Below are 5,190 nucleotides of genomic sequence, written 5' to 3'. Positions count from 1 at the left end.
AAGTTTATTTTTGAAAATTTAATTTTTTATTCCAGACAAAATATTCCCTCTTACTCCTCCTCTTGCTTCCTCTCTCCTCCCATCTAAGGCTACACCCCCATCCACTCCTTCCACAGGTTAAGGGCTCCCATTGGGGGTAGGTCAATAAAGCCTGTCCATTAAGCTGAGATTGGACCAAGCTCCTATCTCCTGCATGAAGACTGGGCATGGCATCCCACCCTAGGGAATAGACTCCAACAAGCTAGCTCATGAACCAGGCATAGATACTAGTCCTGCAGTCAGAAATCAGTAGGCAGCTGCTATGAACATTGTTGAGCAAGTGTCCTTGTGGTACAATTGAGTATCCTTTGGGTATATGCCCAACAGGGGTATCACTGGATCTTGAGGTAGATTGATTCCCAATTTTCTGAGAAACTGCCATACTGATTTCAGGAGAACAAATTTGCACTCCCACCAGCAGTGGAGGAATGCTCCCCTTACTCCACATCCTTTCCAACATAACCTGTCCTCAGTATTTTTGATCTTAGCCACTATGACATGTGTAAGATGGTATCTCAGTGTCATTTTGATTTGCATTTCCCCAATGATTAAGGATATTGAGCAATTCCTTAAATGTCTTTTGGTCATTTAAGAATTCTCTGTTTAGCTCTGTACTCAATTTAAAACATGGATTATTTTGTATTTTGATGTCCACTTTCTTGAGTTCTTTATCTATTTTGGAGAGCCAAAGTCAACCTTTCCTCACACATGGGACTATGCCAGAGATGCAGAATCAAATGTTTTGCCCAGACCTACTGTGGTAGTTTGAATGTAACTGGACCCCATAATCTCATACGGAGTGGCACTATTAGGAGGTGTGGCTTTGTTGAAGTGGGCATGGCCTTGTTGGAAGAAGTGTGGCACTGTGGAGGCAGACTTTGAGGTTTTCTTTGCTCAGGATACTGCCCAGTGAGTCAGTGGACTTCCTGCTGCCTTTTGGTCAAGATGTAGCCAACACCGCATCTGCCTGCACACTGCCATGTTCCCATCATGATGATAATGAACTGAACCTCTGAAACTGTAAGGAAGCCCCAATTAAATGTTTTCTTTATCAGAGTTGCTGTGGTCATGGTGTCTCTTCACAGCAATAAAAACCCCAAAACACCTACCGAATCAGAATTTGGTTCTATCAAGAGGTCGGGGAGTAGGGTGTACACTGAATTATAGAGGTGCTGCTCCCCAATTTGACCCCCAGAGTTAAGGCTGAACCCGGGCTTTTGAGAGCTAACTATGAATGACTCTCTCTTCTCTCTTTGGCATGTATTCTGTGCTTCCATTAGTGGTCACAGGGTACAAGCTACTATTAACATTAATTTTTAATATCTCCAGCCCCACTCAGTTCTCTGACAATCTGTAGTTATATATAACATACAGGATTGTAAATCTGAATTTCTGAATAGGACATACGTTTATTCTTGTTTTTCTGCTCCATCTGCTACACTGACATACCCTGCCACATGTCTGTGCCACTGTTGTGAAAATCCCAAGAGGACTGTCAGTTAATTCAAACTTTTTCTTATTTTTAAAATGAGGATCAGGGAATGTCAAGCTTGGAAAGAAACTTATAGGTCATAGAGTGCAGAGATAACAGGTAGGTGTCTTCACATCCAGATGATGGGGGCACAATTTCGAGGGATATCTGGGGACAGTGGGAACTTAGGAGGCGGAGCATAATTGGAGAGAACATGTCTTCTGACTCATGCCCCAGGGGACTATGGCCTTTTGTCTGCTGCTTTCTTTCTGACTGCCTCTCTCACTTCCCTTCATCATGAGATGAGTAGCTTTGATCTACCACATGCTCAACAGCAAGGGTCATTCCTCTTCACTTGAGAGAAGAGGTAACAGGTCATGGTCAAGTCTCAGCTGTAGCCAGTTTCACAGTGACTGTGAGTGTTAGGTGTGTTCAAGAACCTGCACTGCGGTCATTTGTATTAAACTCATCTGGTCAGTAAATTGTACAAGGTGGTTTTCTCAGTAACTTTTCAACTTCTAAACATATTAGGAGGATTACAAACAAAATAAAGTTTCCTGGGAGGGTGGAATAGTTTCTGCTGTGTTCCACTCTCCTAATTCAAAGCTCATTGGTCATGGAGCAGGGGAGTGAATGTGTGAGAGTCCTCACAATTGTCTCCACTGTTATACTATCCCTACTTAAGGTGTATTTCAAATACAAATTGTGCAAGGGGGTGGAGTCTGTTTAGATGCTCACAAGTGCTGAGATGCTGATACCTCCAGTTTCACCCCATCTTTTGTATAAACAATGTTGCTGTGTTTGGAAATGCTGAGAAATCATCACCAGTACAATCAAGTTTTCAGACTCAAATTATTCACTCAACCATTTGAGGTAAAGGATGATGACCTGATGGCTCCTGGAGAGCAAGGGCTATGAGGTAGATCTGGTTTGGATGTGAAATGCTCCCACACGTGACACTTGGCTGATGATGAAGCCGTTTTTGGAAGGGTGTAGAATATTTAGAACACAGTGCTTAACTAGCTGCCATAGACCACTAGGGAAGTCCTTGGAAGGTAGTGCTCATCTTCCAGTGTTGTCTCAAGTTCTGCTTTCTGATCTGCAAAGATGTAAAGGCAACATTGCAAGCTTCTGTGACCATGGACTGAACTGATGAGTTTGTACCCCTGAACTTGACCCAAAATAATCTTCTCCTTCCTTAAGTTGTTTTTGTCATGTGGTGGTCTGAATGAGAATTGCCCCATAGCCTCATAAACTTGAATGCTTAGTCACCAGGGAGTGGCACTATTTGAAAGGATTAAAAGGATTAGGAATTTGTAGCCTTGTTGGAGTAGGTGTGGCCTTGCTGGAGGAAAAAGTATCACTAGGGGTGTGCTTTCAGGTTTCAAAAGCTCATTCCAGGCCTAGGCACTTACGCTCTCTCTCTCTCTCTCTCCTTCTCTCTTCCCTTCTCTGTCTGCCTGTGGATCAGGATATAGCTCTTAGCTACTGCTCTTAGCATCATGCCTGCCTGCCAACATACTCCCTCCATGCTGACAATGGGCTAAACTTCTGAAACTGTAAGCAAGTAAGCCTCCATTAAATGTATTCTTGGAAAACAGTTGCCTTGGTGATGGTGTCTCTTCACAGCAACAGAGGTGTTTTATCACGTTGGCCAGAAAGGGACTGGAGTCTTCCACAGGATGACAGCCACTGAGCACATTGTCCTCTTTAGGGTCACAGCTCCACATAAGAATTTCAGCCTCATTACCCACCAGTCTTCCCACCTTCCTATCACCACATATTAAACTTCCGAAGGTGCCCCGCCTTGGCTAGGTGCCCTCTGTGTATTATTAAGTGGCTACCACATGCCCTTTTTCCTGATCCATACTGTGAAGCCTAGGGCCTGAATCGTTTTTATCTCTGTGACATCAAGTAAAAATATACATCAAAAACAGGGAAAATAATCATGAAAGCAGTAGTCCAAGATGTTTTTGAAAGGCAAAAAGGAGCATTTCAGTGTGGACCTACAGACAGCCCAGGATTATAACATCTGTGTAATATTTAATAAATATATATTTTTATTTAAACACATGATATATTTAAATATTTAATATAAACTTTCCTGTTTATATTAGATTATATGTATATCTATACAAATAAAAATAGACATTGAATGTAAGTTTCCTGAAGCTATACAATTATACACAAAACATGTATCATCTTTACACATGTCTCATGTAGCACACATATTTTATACATGTGCAACACACATGTACAATATAGTCAGTATATGTATATGTCTGATAGTAAGAAAATTATATCTAATGGACTCATCTGCTCATGGATATTCTCTTTCAGTTGGGCTAGTCTCTGTACTCTACAGGCCTGCAAGGTTGAAATAGGTATCAGGAGCTCAGTGAAAATCCCCAGAGGAAAACAGTGAGTGGTGTGTGTGTGTGTGTGTGTGTGTGTGTGTGTGTGTGTGTGGTGTGTCTGGGGTGGGGAGCATTAGGGTTGTCTGTAGTGAAGAGGTCTGTCCATGAGGTGGTGATGCTAGTACAACAGAAGCAGGACAGAATAAACTGAGGGCTCCAAACAATACCAATGAAACTAAACATGGAATAGTAATTCTAAGCCCCTTTCCCACTCCACTCCCATGAGTGACTCATGCCCAGCCACTGGCTTGCCAGAGTGTTGATTTCACAAGGAACACCTCTCAGCAGCATAGCTGTAAGCTCAGCCTCTGCAAGGGAACACATGACAAGCCATTAGGCATGCTGGCTGAGTCTGGTGGAATTGAGTTCATGCTCACTCTCTGGCTTAGGAATGGCCTCCTTTGTGTTCACAGATCTCCATGGAAGCATTCAAAAAAAAAGCTTGTCACAGAGTCTCTCAGAGCCTCAGCTTCCCTGGCAAGCTTCTTTGGCCCTGTCAGCACACCTGGAGCCTCTCGCTGCTTGGAGTCCACAGAGACTGGACCCAGGTCGACAAAACATCTCTACATATGGCAAGCATCCCCCGCATCAGCTTTCACAAAGCAACTGATGCTGAAATCGGGAGGGTATGCAAACAGATGCTTCTCTGAGAAGTCTTTGATGAGAGGAAAGATGCTATGACTTTCTGAGCCACTGAGACCATCCCCAGTGCCAGGTCTTGTTTCTAGTCAGAAGCTGCAGTTTCCTGTAAAGGAATGTTATCCTATATGCATTAGCTGCTCTTCTCACCCCTGGTACAAAACACATGGCAGAAGCAACCCCAAGGAAGAAGAATTTCTTTCATTCGTAGCTTCATAGTGGGTCAGTGGCAGCAGGAATGTAGCTTGCTCACATCTTGGTGAATCAGGAAGCAGAGAGAGAGAGAGAGAGAGGAGAGAGAGAGAGAGAGAGAGAGAAAGTGAGCTCAGGCTAGAAGCAGAGTCAACCTACCTACACCTTCCTACCTACCATCTCAGCCCTATGTCCCAAAGGTTCCACAGTTGCCCTCAAACAGTGTCACGAGCTGAAAATGAAGTGTGGAAATCTGCAAGCTTGAGGGGGACATCTAGCACAGGGGACACTGAACTGTTTGCTGCCCCTTCCTAATTCCAGACTAGAAACCCCACTCTCATGGAACTTCAGAAAGGGAAGCCAGCACCAGAAGGAAGGAGACCCTCCTGTGGCAGTGCATGGGTCAGCATAAAAGATGCTTACAAACTAAAT

Source organism: Cricetulus griseus (assembly GCF_003668045.3).
Source record: "Cricetulus griseus strain 17A/GY chromosome 1 unlocalized genomic scaffold, alternate assembly CriGri-PICRH-1.0 chr1_1, whole genome shotgun sequence".
Classification (NCBI taxonomy): domain Eukaryota; kingdom Metazoa; phylum Chordata; class Mammalia; order Rodentia; family Cricetidae; genus Cricetulus; species Cricetulus griseus.
Note: the sequence above shows the minus strand (reverse complement) of the source record.